At 27.6% G+C, this 17,288-nt stretch overlaps 1 protein-coding gene across 6 annotated transcripts in view; it reads left to right on the top strand.

Moving 5' to 3' along the window:
* Positions 1 to 17,288, top strand: part of lilli (lilliputian) — an 80,987-nt gene that overhangs the window by 46,485 nt on the left and 17,214 nt on the right. Inside the window, exon 2 of one of the 6 annotated variants that reach the window (XM_065502386.1) lies at positions 1,791 to 1,853. The exons of the other annotated variants lie outside the window; for them this stretch is intronic. The gene's annotated coding sequence lies outside the window, so the exon portion shown is untranslated. The remainder of the gene's footprint in view (positions 1 to 1,790; positions 1,854 to 17,288) is intronic. 6 annotated transcript variants of the gene reach the window in all.

The following is a 17,288-nucleotide window of genomic DNA, read 5'->3' on the forward strand; positions in this document are numbered from 1 at the left end:
TTGGTAGTGATGATAAGACATGGGTTAGACGTCCAAAAAATGGCAAAAACCAAAAACGTTTAAACATGGTTGGGGAAATATTATTATATGGGGATGCTTTTCTTGGTATTGCGTTGGTCTAATTTATTGGATTAAAGAAAATATGGATAAGCACTTGTATGTAAATATTTTGGAGAATGTTATAAAGCCACATGCAGAATGGAATATGCCCTTAAAATGGCTCTTCCAGCAAGATAATGACCCAAAGCACACATCAGGTCTTGCCAAAAAATGGTTTTTATATAACAAAATTCATGTTATGGAATGGCCGTCTCAATAACCAGACTTAAATCCTATGGAAAATAGTAAAAGACAAACTCGGACCTGAAAAATTGAAAAACAAGGAAGAACTTTGGCAGAAAATTCAGGAAATATGGTATGCAATTTCCCGATCTACATGCGAAAGTTTGTTAAATTCAATCCCCAAAAGATTTGATGATGTTATTAGAAATAATTGATATGCAACAAAATATTAAGAAAACAAAGAATTCTTATGATGATTTTTTATTGATTCTATTTGATTGTCGCATATTTTATTTAGTCTTTTAGATTTGACATCGTTTTTAACATAAGAATGTGTTATTTTTTTATTTTATTTTTTTCAATTTATTGTTTACGTTATGAGCATTAATATATAATGAACAAATTTTATATTTTGAAATCAAATTTTGTAGTTTTACCGCTTTAATCGAATTCATATGTAGTGATTGTATTGTATTGTCCATCACTGTATATAAAAAAATTAGAGGGTATGCGTTCCAAAATACTAATATACATACATGTTTTTTAACACAATCAGGCAAAAAATCAGACTCGGTTGTATGATTAATATTGAACTTATGTACGTACTTTTGTCGAACAAGGGAGCGTATAATTAATGTTTAATTTTTTTCATTTATTTTATTTTCGAATCACTTTTTTTTATTGTAATGTTGTGTTTCTATTGATTTTTTTGAATATGTAGCCGGTTCGATTTGTATGGAGGATCAAAAAGTAAAAAATCGTATAGCAGAAACGCAATCTACGGAAAATTCTAAGAAAGTATCCTCAAGAAACCATAGGTCTAAAATCAAATCCTATCTTGCGCATTTCGTCTTTTATCCAATAAAAAAAAACTATAAATAGACCTACTATTTTTCGTGAAAAAATCGACACACCCTAATGTATATCCCGATTAATTTTCATCTACTAAGAGGGAAAACATAACATCAGAGCATTTGATTGTTCTTCTATCTATCTATATTATGTATATAAAAATTAAATGGTCCATGTATGTAATGGCATCACGTGAGAACGGCTGTAGCGATTTTGTTGAATTTTTTTTATTCGATTCGAAATTTTCAGGACATGGTTTGTAAAGAAAAAAATAAAAAAAATTCCGGGTAAAACTCGACAGTTTTTTTTTTAGTCCAGTCAAGAATAAAAAAAGTCCCCTAAAGTATGCAGTACAAATATATATATAATTTATTTGCAAATAATTAAGAACATTCAGGTGTATGTGGGTTAGAGAAACTTGAATAAGTAACATTAGTAAATAGCTACCGGGCGAAGCCGGGGCGATCAACTAGTTTTTAATAAAGCGCTGTTAAAATAAATTTATGTAACGTGTAGTTATATTTTTATTTTTTATAATTATTAAGTAAGAGAATAATTTAATGTTTTGTATTGCTTATATTATTTATTTCTTATTTCTTATATTTTTTATTTTTTCATTAATAATAATACAAACAATTTTTCTTGTATCTTTATAGGTAAGACCTTGGACTCAATATTTTGTTTCTCAGTTATAAAACTCTTTAACAAAATAAATTACTGTAAGTTATAATTTGCGACTATATTTTTAATAATAAATTTCAAATCTAGTGTTTTTGTTTTTTCTAATACAATATTTTTAATTTGCCTCCTGTTTTTGTATGTTTGTATTTAATTATGATACGATGGTACAGTTCATTGCATCATATAAATATTTCATTGAAACTTATTCATGTTAATAAAATAATTGCATACAAAGCAAAAAATATTTACTACTATATTTAGTAGTATTTACATACGTTAGGATGGCCCTCGTTTGTATTGACACAAAAAAAAATGTCTTTAAGTTTATTTAATTTTAAGATGACAACATTTTTTTCTAGTGATAGCTGTTTTTAAATGAAACGATGAAGTTTTTTTTTTGAATGAAAAAGTATATTGAAATATTAGATTCGATTTTGGTCTGAAAATACTGGTTTCGGTTGGACTACAAAATATTTATATACCGAATACCACGAACTGAATCTTAATAAAGTCATCTTAATTTTTTTTTCTTGGGGCAATCCTAATTTTGATTTTTATGTATGTAGCATACAATAAAAAAGTCTGCATATTATAAATGTTTTATTTTATTTTTTTCAGTGCTTGTAATTTTTATGTATGCTACTCAAAAGATTCATAATAATCTTGTTTGCCATTAGTTTGTTGGATTTAAATAAATAAAATCAACATTTAGATTAGTGCATAAGCGTCCAATATTGAAATGATGTATTATTAAGCATAGGAACTAGCATATTCCCCAACAATAAATTTCAGTGAATTTATCCAATAATATTTCGTTTTCAACAACAAAGGGCATACAATAGTCTACTATTGCCTAATAAGTTACTCTTATTTTTAATACATTGATTTTTATTATTTGAAACTACAGTGTGTGTCGTGGAGGAGGGATGAGGGAGTAGGGTATTGTTGAGAAGTTATAGTATGTAACAGAATAATAACATGGGTAGTAATCGTATACATACATACATTTACACAACAATAGTATTAAACTCAGCAGGGTGTATTTGTATGTTCAAACAACAGCGGCTACAAAAACAACAAAAATTTGCAATTGCAATTTGATTGCCATTGTAGAGAATGATGAGAATAAAAAGAATAATAAAATAAAATAAAATAAAAAAACGAAACGAAAACAAAATTTGCAAAAAAAAAGGTATAGATTGTGTACAATATACATATGTGTTGATTGTAATTTATAGTGATTTGTTTTGAAAAATAAACAAATAAGTAATAATTCCCGAGTTTTTTTTTTTTTTTTTTGAAGACTGAGATTGCTCGAAATTGTGAACAGGAAACACATTATAACTTTTGAAATTATAAATCAATTTTAATTTAAATCACGCTTAATTTTTAAACTATAGTTAATACATACATATTTAAGGTACGAATGACAAACAAACAAAATTAATGAAGAAACTGAATGACAATAAATATTTAAACAGCAAGAGAATAGAAAAAATATTAAGTATTTCGCATACATACACACAAATTTCAAATAATAACACATTCGTCCTGCAGAAATGCTTATTATTTTTTGTTTTCCGCAACAGTTTTATTTCTATATGTCATTTGGAATCCCCAGCCACGAAATTTATTTACAAACGGAAAAGCTCTCTCACGACTTTCAAAATGCACATAAAAAATAAAAATCCCCAAAAATATGTTTTATAAAACTCACACATAAATACACATACACACACAAATGCAACAAATGGACAATAACCCAAAATAAAAAGTGGAAGTGGAAACTGTAGCACATGCTACTAATAACAGAGTTTGTATTGTAAGAATGATTTTGACAGACATCAGAAAGAATATAGTAATATATTCCGTTTTTGTTGTTGTCTTTTTTTATATTTAAAATTTTACACACAGAGTCGTACAAAGCTCAAACACATAGTCACAAACAGGATATCAGCAAACAATACATACGATACACACACATGCACAAAACAAATAGATTGCTACATAGCATACTTTTAGGTGTGTGGCAAATAATTTACGATTTTTTGTATCCAAGAATGTTCATCTAAAATGCTATATATTGTATGTACATTATAGATATATACATATGAACATATAGTCACCTTTAATGAAAAAAGACCTTTATCACTTTTCCCTTTTTTACAAGAGAAGAGAATTTTTTACAAGAGAAGAATTTTATACATTTCAAAATTAGAGCTTGAAATTTTGCAATTACTTTTTAAAATAAAAAGACATTTATTTCTGAAGGAAAAAAATTACAAATACATTTTTTTCTAAACCAAAAAAGCGGAAACAACTATTAATTTTGTATTATTCTATTTAACTGTAAAATGTTACTTTTTGAATTTAGCCGTTCTTGCAGCCGATGAGCGATATGTAAATTTTTCACATTTACTGCATCCAAATAGACAATACTACTACATTTAGAGCAAGTACAATACAATCGAAACAAACATCAAAATATAAAAAAAAAATCTCAGGAAATTTATAGGCGCGTTTTTTTATTCTACACTTTTTATTTTACTATATATGTACTATTTTTTTACTACCATTTCCCTTAACATTTTTACTGTCTGACAATGTAATTTCGAGTAGAAATTGTGAACGAGTCATATACATATATGTATGTGTGTACATTAGGGTGGCCCTGTTTGTATGGAGGAAGTATAAGGTGTCGATGCTTTAACTATTAATAGTAATTAGTTTAAATTAATATGTTAATACGTTTTTTCTCCGTTTTTCGAAATTCAATCTATTTTATGCCATAATTCAAAAACTGTGGTTATTACTAGGGTGATCGATTCTTCGACATTTTTTAGAAACCGGTTTTCGGTTTCTTCGAAAACTTTAAATTTAATATAAACCGGTTTCGATTTCGGTTTTTTAATAATAACCGGTTAACCGGTTTTTTTCACAAAAGAAGAAAAAAAGTTTTATTTATTAAAATACATAATAGTTATTAAAATGAAAATAGTTCATGGAAAAACCTACAAGAAAAAAGAGATATAATATATATGTAATTATATATATAAAACTAGCTGTCTCGGCAAATGTTGTTCTGCCATACAAATTAGTTCTCGTGAATATTTTGGTTCCACCGGTATGAAATATCATACTTACCAATTATACATACATACATAATTTCATATAAATCGGTAGAGCCGTTTCGGTCTGTTTGAATTATTTGGATATTTTGCTAATATAAAAATAATTAAATCGCGATTAAAAAATATGTAAATTTGGGGTTATATGTATTTTTTGATGCCAAATAAAACAAATGCGAAAAAAAGTTTTTGGCAAAAAAATGGAAACAATTTTTCTGGATAGGGACCCCCTAATGACCTAGCAGTATGAAATATACTTTACGACCTATTCTCATATCTACCAAACATACATACAAAATTTCATAAAAATCGGTTAAGCCGTTTCGGAGGAGTTCAAACACTAACATTGTGACACGAGATTTTTATATATTAGAAGATATAATTATGATAAAGAATAAGCAGGTATTTTAATAACAAAAAATTATTTTTGGAAAATTATTTAATTTTGATTACTTTTTTAACCTTTAAGATCTTCGGGTCAAATTTGACCCATTTTGGAATTAAAATTTATTTTTTTCTATATTTTATGAATTTTATTTAATTTCAAATATCAACAACTACGTTAGGTTTTTAGAAAAACAAATTAGAAGCACAAATCTTGAATTTTTGTTACGCACAATTAAGTTAAATGTTTTCAGAGCTTTAACTAATATATATCTGTCTCTTTCCATAACACCTGCTGAACATTATACTTTTATGCGATTCCCCAGTTAGATACCAATGCTGTGTTTTCTTATCATAAGGTATTCGGGTCCAATTTGACCCATTTTGAAATTAAAATTGATTTTTTTCTAAAAGTGAGTGGTTGACATTTTTCATATTTTTTGACTTTTATTAAATTTCCAATGTCAAAAATTACGTTAGGTTTAAAAAAAAATTGGAAAAAAATTTGGAAGATCGTTACTTCAGTAAATTTGAGCATCTTATGGAGGTTAAAATAATCTCTTAAGAATAAAACACAGTTTAAACAATTTGGAGAATATCGATTTTTTAAAGTTAAAGTTTTTATTAATACACTAAAACTCATAAAAACACACTTTTAGAAAAAACCGGCTATTCGAGAAAAAAAACCGGTTTCTTCGATATTCGAAATGTGGGCTTTTCAAAAAAACCGGTTATTAAAATCCGAGATTTATTGATGTTAGTCCCAAATTTTAAAAACCGGTTAACCGAGTGGTAAAAGCGAGATAAACGAGATAAACCAGTTAACCGAAAATCAACATTTTAAATTAACCGGTTCGCAAAAAATCGAGATTTTGAAGAAAAAGCGGTTTTTCGGTAAACCGGTTAATAAACACTACACGTTTTAAAGAATTTGGTGTGTGTTTATAAATTATAAACACTATTATCTATAAATTTTCAGAAAAAAACTGAAAAAAATTTAACAAGTTGTCACGTGTCTCACAAACAAAAACCCTTACATATTTCATTCATGGATCCCTTCCTTTTCATTTTAATGTAATTCCCTTTAAATCATTTATACGTTCCTTCACACAATTCTAAATTTTTGAGATTTGTCTGAAATTATGGTTGGGTGTTTAAATTTGGTCATCATATTACGTACGCAGTGCATAAAAAGTGAATTTGATCTACTCTATTGTACATAGGTTAGGTTATGAAGGCAGCTAGTATCAACCAGCTCACTTGGGCCCATGAATGCTCTATTGTACATATAAATAAACAAATTAAATTAAAGAAACGAGAGAACAACTAATAACAAAAACAAAACCATTGCAGTGCAGTGCACATTAGTGATCACGTAAACAAATTGATAATAGATCTACATACATAAATATTTATATGAATGTACATATGTATTAAAGTCCTGCACAAGACAACATTTTGTAGAAAAATGTCTTACTTCAAAATTTGATGCTTTGTTTTGTTGTGTCGACGCGCACATCATGTTGTTCAATGTCATCGCGCCGCAAAAACCATGTTGTACCATGTCATTGCGCCGCGAAAACCGTGTTGTGCCATGTCATGTCTATAACTATTGATGATGCTGTTGTTATGTGTGGTAGCTTGAATTGAATTGATGTTAACAAGTGTCGCATTGTTAGGCAGAATAAAATTGCATAGCAGAATGAAATTGTACATAACTGCTGAACTGTGAAAATCTGAGAAATATTATTATTTAGCATTATATATTTTTTTTTAAATATTTAGAACAAATAATATAAGGATTTTTAAAAATATAAATAATAAAGTGTAACACAGGAAAAAGAAATTCATAATTGGAATGAATTTTTTAATAAATATTATTAATCGAACATGAATTTTTTCCAAACTTTTTTCATTCAGAATAAGAACATGTTCATAAATATTATTAATTTGTACATGAAGGAAATTTTTAATTTTTTTACACAAATTTGTTGCTATTTTATAATAAATTGCATTATGTAGTTCAAATATTTTTGTATAATATCCCAATATTGGCCAATATTTCTAAATGTATAGAAAAGTCTGAAACGTATACATATTTTCTCATTGTATAGCTGAAAATCATAAAAAAATTAAATATTTTCCAAGAAAAATTTCAAACATTTTTGAATAACATAAAAATATACTAGAAAATTTAAATAATTTTGTTCAAGCCTTCTAGATTTTATTTGAAAACAAAAAATAAAGAAAAAAATTCTGTGAAGTTACGCAATAAATGCCCTACACTTTTTCTTCAAATCGTTGGGCAGTTGCTTTTGTTCCATTGGATCATTTTCGTAGATTTATATTTTTGTAGCAATTATGCCGCGAACGATTCAGAGACACTTCATTAAATTTAAACATTAAATATATTATAAACTTCACCGTTAAGGATTTATACATTAATTTAATTTTCTTTAATTAAACACCGTCTAATAGGCCAATTGGCTTTGTTCATGAAGTTTTATTTTATTTAGCAATGTAATTATTAAATGTCCCGTTAATAATATTCGAGCGGTTGTACCTAAGTCAGGTAGTATTTAAAATATGTATGTGAAACACATTACATTTTTAATTCCATGAAAATTATTGGCATTTTATGGCTTATATTCCACGTATTCCTTTTTAAGTAATAATACCTATAACAGGTAATATTACTAAATATTGTAAAATTTTCCAAAACAACATTGAAAAACCCATTGGTGTACTTTCGTATTTTTATTTTGACCTACTATATAATATAAATTTCAGTTGTATTTTTATAGTCAACTAGCTTGACTCGGTGCGCTTCGCTAGCCCTGTCGTAGTAAAAAAATATATAGCCTATTGACGCTTCCCAGTAAGGATCTATCTACGTTCCAAATATCAATAAAATCGGTTCAGCCGTTTAGGCGTGATGCTCAAACAAATAAACAAACCAACAAACTTACAAAGACATTTATATATTAATATAGATTTTTTCTTATTGCACACAATAAATACTACAAGTGAATTGAAATCATATCATACAAAAAAGGCCTCATACATGATTTAAATGACTTGAAATTATTTTCCATGTCATCCATGCATCTGTTAATTTTTTTAATGTTGTGTGTGTTATGATGTTGTTAAAATGATGCTGCGTTTGTTTTTTGTTTTGATATACATTGCCTTTGCGTGTTGCTGTTAAGTAGGTAAAAGAACATAACATGACATGACAAAAGCATCATGTGGCAATTGTCTTCGTGTTAAACAATGCAGCTTGTGCAGGTCTTTAATATGTATGTACTTACATATGTAGACGTAGACGTATGAGCAATATTAATTGTATGCTACCAGAACCATTAACCTAACTTACCCCTCTTCAAACGATTATATTAACGGATTGCTCTACTTATTTTGTTTATCTAAATTAACAATAAATTAAAAAATGTGACCTTGTTTTTTGTCTTTTCGTTTTTTTTTTCTACTTTGTTTACGAATTTACATCGTATTTTTTTACACATACTGAAAACTAACAACAGCAATAAAACCAAAAAAAAACTGGACATTAAAACAATTAATTAGAAAATGTTAATTTTGGTTTTGTATAAATAATTTTTATTAAAATATATTTTTATCCATTGTAATCAACATATATTTGTATTACACGGTGCTACAGTGAGAAAAAAACTTGGAAAACGACAAGGTGGGGTTATAGGTCTTGTTGAGTACATTACAAATTGTGTCAAAAACTTTTTCGAACTTTTTCGAAAAAATTTATAAACTTTTGCAAATTTAAACCGATTTACAAAGTAATGTCTCGTTTTTTATATATACAATTTTCTTAAAAACATTTTATGAAAGCTTAATTCGTTGGCTTTCCATAACCATAACTGTTTTTTTTTTCGTTCTAAAAATGTGTGAGTTAGAGGTTTATATTAAATTTTTATTTAATGGAAATTTAGCATTTTTGAATTCTTTATGCTATTATTTTATATCTTTTACGAAATGTTGTCAAATGCTAAAATTTTCTATAAAATAAATCAATATTTTTAAAAATGGTATCAAAGTTTTTCATAAATATGTTTGAATGAGCTTTAGAAAATATATTTCATTAAAACCGGTTAAACGTCATACAAAAACTGGTTTGTCAAAAAACCGAAAAGTTAAAAAACTGAAACCGGTGGAGTTTACAAAGATGAAAAAACCGGTTGACCGGTTTCGGTTTTGGATACTCTAGTTAGAGGTACTAAAGAACTACTACCTGTCGTAAAACAGTTTTTTCAAAATAACTCTAAATTTTGAGGGTGTTTCAAAATCTTTGAAAACGGGGATATACAACCCCCACTTGGTCGCTTTTCAAGTTTTTACAAAAAGTGTTTTTTTTAGCAGTTATTTAAAAATTTAGATTCACAATAAAATATTTAGATTCACAATAAAATAATTTATTTAACTATGCTTAAATTGTTCAATTCAGTCCGTCATATACATATTTATATTATTAAATACTAAAAACACTACCACTTTATTTCGTTTTTGAACTTACGGATTTTGGAAAATTCCAAACCTAGAGGTTTGTAACCATTTTGAAAATTAATATTTCAGCTCTAATCAGATCGAATGACATAGACATATGTATATTCTGGATTACAGGTTACAGCTAGCGGAGTCGATATATACATATATATATATTAGAGTTCGTTTGTGATCAGGTCACTTCATTTGTTTTTCGGGTTTCATCATTTTTCTGAAGGTTTTTGCGTAAATAAAATAGTTTTTCATCGGCCAAAACTCTGTAACTTTTGAACCGATAGAGATATTTTAGAATTTTTTTTTTGTTGGAATCTTGAATTTTTCTCCAGTTTTAATTTCATTAAAATCGGTTTAGCAGTTGTTGAGCAATTTAAGGTTAAAGTTGAACTTTTAATTTTTGTATAGCATTTAGTATGAAAATCCAAATTTTTAGTTTTTTGAATCAGCTATAATTATTAAAAAAGTTATCAGCAGATAAAATGATTCGTGAATGATTTTCGGAAGAGGGCATTATATGGGAGCTATATCTAATTATGGACCTATCGCCATAAAATTCGATCGTGTGATTTATGTCTGTATGGAAGTTATTTCTGTTGAATTTTATGTTTATACCAAAATTTTTAAGAGATTTATGCTCGTTAAAGTGATTTTCGGAAGCTGGTCTTATATGGGAGCTATGACTATATGTTTATACCAACATTTTTAAGAGATTAATGCTCGATAAATAGATTTTCGGAACAGGGCATTAAATGGGAGCTATGACTAATTATGGACCGATCGCCATGAAATTAGGTCGTGTGATTTATGTCTATATGAAAGTTATTTCTGTTGAATTTTGTTTTTATACCAAAATTTTTAAGAGATTTATGCTCGTTAAAGTGATTTTTGGAAGCGGGCCTAATATGGGAGCTATGACTAATTATGGACCGATCATCAAAAAATTAGGTGACATTAATTCTGTTTATATAAAATTTATTTGGAGCAAAATTTGTGTAGATACCTACCTACATAAATTAACCATTTACGACCGATAAAGTATAATTTCGGAAGAAAATTTTCTAAAAAAGCATTTTTATTCCACTGAAATTCAAATTTGATTAAAATATATCACCTGAGAAAAAAATTAACACATCAGGTATAAACGGTACAGTGACAAATCTATCAGTTCCTATTATCCTACCAACATAACAAAAAAAATCATCCCATTATCGATAATAGTTTTCGAGTAATGATAATTTACTTCTAATCAAATAAAAAAATCTCATAAAAAAATAAAAAAAGGATTTTTGATCGAGGTATACCTTGAATATTGTTTAATGCATATTGACAACATGGATATTAAATTAATGGCATTTGAAAGACCGACGTTTATAACCTCAAAGAAATTCGAACAGATAATGAGTGAAAATTGGTAAAAATATCTGTTAACTCAATACAACTTAGAACTTTTTCAATATTTTGATTTTGTGGCTTATCGACTTATTCACTAAATAATAGGTTCTAACTGTAATTATTTTAAATGGATATTTATAACTAATTTAAAATACATAATTACTAAATATTATTATACACTTATAAATAAAAACAATATAGGAATATTAGAGCAAACCTATCAAATGTCAGATAACATAAATTCATTTTTATTATGCATTTAAAGGTAAATCTAAAACAGTTGATTTGTTTAAGATTTGGAAAAATAACATGAAATTTTAATTAAGTGTTTTTTTTTTCAAATTTGCATCCTTTTACTCTGCTCTAACCAAAAACATTCCGTCTTCAAGAGATTTTCTTTTTATTACATACTTTTAGTTGTTTTAAAGAACTTTTAGTTTTGAATTCAAAATATATATAAATAAAGAAAGTAAACGTTGTTGTTTCATTTCCATCTTTCGTAACATGCAAGAGGAAAGTTGTTTCTACATTCAAATTAAAAATTTAAACACACAAATTCCATTTAAAACTATACACACGTACAATCAAAGGAGCAAAAAGTGTTGCTAGAAAATCCCCTCTAGAAACATAAGGAACAAACCTACAAACAACATTGAATAAAGTCTACTGTGCTGTGTACATATAAATCTATGTACTTGTTCTATCTTTATGTGAATACTTGTATGTTTGTTTGTTTATTTGTTGACTATGTTGCTCTAGAATGAACCTTAAAAAAAGTAGAAACTCTTTAACTTTTAAAAACACAACTCTAAGTCATAACGACTTTTAACTAGAAAACCAAACTCCTCCTAGGAATAAAAAAACAAAACATATATGTATAAATAACGAAACCAACAATGTACTAAATAAATCTATAATATTTTAAAAAATGTTTTCATATGTAGCAAATTCCAAGTTGTTTACCACCAACAAATTTTCTTATTTTTTTAGGGTCATATTTTCTATAACGAAAATTTAAAATGCCTTTTAAGTTTTGCTATTTTATTTATTAGTTAGAAATTCATAATTGGTTGCGTTTTAAGCTAACAATGTAATCCATATAGACATAATCGATGGAGATATTTGACACCTTCACCCTTAAAATACCATTTCAGCTACAGTTACCGCTTAGCAACCCCTAAATACCGTTACCGATTTTTATAAATAATTTGAAAATATAAAAATCAAAATATTTGATTTTAATCAACCTAATTTAAAATATAATATAATACCAACGTTGTCAACTTATTTTTAACTTTTGTAAATTTCATTAATAACACTGCACGAAATTGACACATTTTTTCTGTCAAGAAGGACTTAAACTAATGCGGATACTCTGGATTCAGTGGTGCTAACCGTTTTTTTAAGTTAGCTCGTATTTTCGAGATATTCCGTTATTTCGAAAATGGAGGAGGTTGCACAACATACATTCGCGTAACTCAAAAACGGTTTAGTTTCTTGAATAAACTGATTACCCCGAAATTCCGCAATAAAATTACCTTTGAGTAAGGCAGAAATATACATTTTTGTTTGGCAAAAAAAAATATTTGTATGACATTTTTGACCATGGTAGAGAACATAAGAGACTGATTTTAAAAACAGTGGACCTAGCATGTTACAATTAAAGGCGTTATAGTCGTTTCGCAACATTAATATTTGATATTTTTAATGGAACACAATGTCTTAATACCCTTTTTTATTTTCTATAAATATTTTTATTCTGAATTCAGGCACTTCTGTGTCCAGAAATCATAATTTTTTAAAACTAGAGCTCACTTAAGACATTATTTCGTACACCACTGTTTTGTAACTAAAAAAATAGGATAATTTTTCTAAACTTTGCTCAAAATTCGATATAATTAGATTAAAATTATAATTTTGCAGCATTTTTTTTTTTAAACAAATAAAATAAAATATTCTACAATACATATTATTAACAATTTCTTACGTTGGTGTACATCTGGGTAATTTTATTTTTTTATTCTATTTATTATTGTGACCGGCACTGTATTTATGTTGGTTGGAATATACCTCAACTGAATGTTAATGGCAACAAATTGTAAACAAGTGCACTTCACTGCAGTACTGCGACAATAAAACATCTGGTTAAAATAAGCAAATCCTACTCTCCTTTGTACAGGGATAATTACAATTTATTACTTGATGTTAGAAAATGAAGATGCAAGGTTTACAAACAAAAACCAGTGTATCATTAAAGATACAAATATATGTAGATGATCTTTATAACCAGAAATATACAAAATAATATGTCTAACTATCCTATCCTATCATATATTTTGTAAATCGTCACATTTTAAAGTACACTCTCGATCAGATGATTAGAACCACTGGAATTTCTGTTTTTAGTAGGTCATATACATATTTTCAAATATTTTGTCGACAACTAAAATTGCACTACCATCGGAAAGGGAACTTTCTTAAGATTACAAAAATAACAAAAATACCATTAAAGTTTAATGCAACAGTGGTTTAAGAGTCCTTTTCCAAAAAAAGACAAAATAAATTTTTTTCCGTTCATATGATTAGAACCATTAAATTAATTCTAATTAAAAATGCACTATTTTATAATCTATGTATGTGGGTATGTATGTATGTTCCGAATGAACTCAAAAACGGCTAGACCGATTAAGATAAAGTAAAGTCTGATTTTTGATATTCGGTCTGTGGGCGGAGGGTGTGTAAAAATCTAATTTTTACATTATACCGCCAATGCTTTTGGCACCAAAAAATTATGATGTTAACAGCTCAATTTTTGAATTCATTGGAACTAGCCGGAATGCTACCACATGTATTAACATTGAAGGTTGGATCACCGACTTTGTCCGACACTGTATATTAAAATTGAGATCGTGATGCAATATAAAACATATGTTATCTTAATTAATTAAGTTTATTGATAATATTTTAGACATTTTAATAGTTAATTAATAGAAAATTAACGTTTTGGTATGAAATAAATTCTTTTACAACTCTGGCATTATTAATAGGTGCTTTATTTTGTTGCAGAACCCATGGAATTGGTTCAAAAATACAGAGTCTTGTAGGTTTCTCCAGTCATTTTTGTACTTTGAAATTCTAAATAAATTGTGCCGTAATATGTTATAGCACCCCAGGCCATAACCCCGCCCTCTCTGCTGTAATGGCGATTTAAAAATAGCTCCTCTTTTCTCGTATCGTGAAAATAATAATTGTAGCCATCTGGATCATTCATATTAAATTTGTTTTCGTCACTAAATATCACCAGAATACGCCAATCATTAACATGACCTCTTATTAGAATGCCCTATGTCATATTCTCTCTAGCTAATTGCAGTCGACTTTCTTTGCGCACATTATTTATCGGAGGTTTTTTCTTAATTTTTTTTTATATCAGGTATTTATAGCTCGCAATGCCTCTTTTTATCGTTGAGATACTTGGCTGGGTACCGGCTTGATTTTTGGTGCTGAAAGAGACGAGTTTAATGCATTCCTCAAATATTTTTCTTTTCTGTTGGAGTTAAAGCGATTGGAATCCTCCCTTTGTAATTCTTTTAAGTATCCCATCACAGTTTTGTGACTTCTCCCATTTTCCATCGCAATGGCCCTAAAGGAATATCCTTGCGAACGGTAAACATCGATTTTGGCTCTCTCCGCTATGTTCAGAATACTTTTTCTTCTACAAATAGTTAAATGCATAAATCAAAGACGACTATTTGCAAAAAAAATTAAAAATTCAAAGTGGTTCCAATCATATGAACGGAAAAAATTTAATTTTATTTTGTCTTTTTTTGGAAAAGGACTTTTAAACTACGGTTGAAATTAACCTTTAATGGTGGTGTTTTTGTTATTTTTGGAATCTTAAGAAAGTTCCCCGATGGTAGTGAAATTTTAGTTGTCGACAAAAAATTTTAAAAGAAATTCCAGTGGTTCTAATCTTCTGATCGAGAGTGTACAATATTTCTAAATATTAATCGAATATTTACCTTAATTCAGTTTGCAAATACCATCTGTATGTGTTGTAACTTTCTTTTTGGTTTGACGATGTGCGTGACCATACATTCCTAACTTTTACTATGTGCATTCGTTTATTTACCATTTAAGGTAATAAATCAAGGTCTTGTTCTCATACAAATCCATTTTCCATAGTCTTTCCTTCAACATTTTATTCCAAGAACAAAACCTTGATTCTTTTATTTCTATTCCCTCATGCTCCGCCAGCCAGTAGTCAGCAGTCCTCAACAACATCGTGAGTTGTGTTAAGGAAACATGTTGGGCAACAAGCAATGCCACCCAAATAAAAATTGGAAACTCAATTTTTTGTGTTGTTTGTTTAAGTTTTCAAATTATTTTTCTGATAGGTCACGCATTTAACTACTACTCGTTATTGTTTTTCAAGACAAGGTTTTCCTTGTGTACATTTATAAGTTGAAAGATTATTTTTTTCATTCGTACTCGTACAACACAAATTTTGATTATTATTATTAGTTTTTAGTAGAGTTTCCAAAAAACCGATGAATTTCAAAACCACGGTTTCGGTTTTAAAAAATTGAAAACCGATCGGTTTAAATTAGTTAGCTTATATACATTAAAGTTGGCTAATATGCATCTCAGTAAAGAAATAATCAAGAATAAGGGGCTAAATGGTATTATGATACCAAAAAAAGAGAAATAAACCAAACTAATTATGTAGTACTTTTTCGTTCTTCAAAATGGTACTTCTTGAATTTTCTATAATTTCTATAATCAGGAAATTACTTTAATTTCCAACTTGACGGGGATTCAATTGTGGAAAATTGGTACTTTATCTTCTAATTGTACTTTTTATTATATTAAATTATTTTTCTTATGTACATAATAGTTGGCTATAGTACTATTTCTTTATTGTAATCAGCGTTACCATATGTCAAGTTTTCCCTTTTTTTGCAAGGTTTTTGAGATGCAAAAAGTTTTATTTTTTTAAAAAAAAGTTTTTTGGAAAATTGTAAATTTATGATATCAATAAGTTGAACCGTTCATTTCAAAATGATGTTCTCAAATTCATTTACTAAATATGGTAATTGATTTGAAGTGTCTTCATCACTAAATTCACATAAATTATCTCAGTCTAATTATATGTACGAATTGGGTTTTGTAATTTTAGTATGTATGTAGTTAAAAAAAAGTTTTTTTGTTGAAAAAAAGTTTTTTTTTTAGAAATAAAAAGTTTTCTTCAAAAAATGTATGGCAACACTGATTGTAATATGTATTACTTATGGAATATTTTATAATAATAGACATAAAAATTGGACACACATAATTCTGAATGAGTTAGAATTCGTAAAAGATGACTTTAGTGGTACATTTCTTTTGCATTTTTAATAATAATGGGCCCAGAAATATGAAATTAGGCATTCATGATGCTGAGTGGGAATACAAAATGTGGGTCTTTATGGTACTTTTTCAATTCTAATAATACGTTTCGAATGAGCTAGAATCCAGTAGTAACAAAAATATAGTGAAAATAAAAACATAGGTAAACATTTAAAATTAAAATTAAATTTTGTTTAATCAAAACATGAATAACCCCAATTAACACGAATTCTGGTTATCTGTTAACTAATAGTTATACTGACAGCTTTCATACATTATAACTATTAGTTAACACATAACCAGACTTTGTGTTAATGGTGGTAAGTAGTATAAAATCAAAATGAAAACTAACTAAACATTTAAAATCCCCAAAAATTTGGTAAATTTTGTTTTATTATTTCATTCAATCTTATTCAATTCATCAAAAAATATTTAAAAAATATAATAAATATTTTTTTTAGGATGACCTTTTTTTTAAAATTTTTGTATTTACTCTCAAAACAACACATATAATATCGGGTATCTTTTGAAAGTGCACTTCCAACCGCAAACAAGCCTATATTTGTCATGTCCATGTTTAACCTTTAACAATGATCCATCCAACTCACGAACGGTTATCACTAGAAAAAAAAATATTTTATATCCTAA

Source organism: Calliphora vicina, chromosome 2 (genome assembly GCF_958450345.1).
Source record: "Calliphora vicina chromosome 2, idCalVici1.1, whole genome shotgun sequence".
Taxonomy (NCBI): Eukaryota; Metazoa; Arthropoda; class Insecta; order Diptera; family Calliphoridae; genus Calliphora; species Calliphora vicina.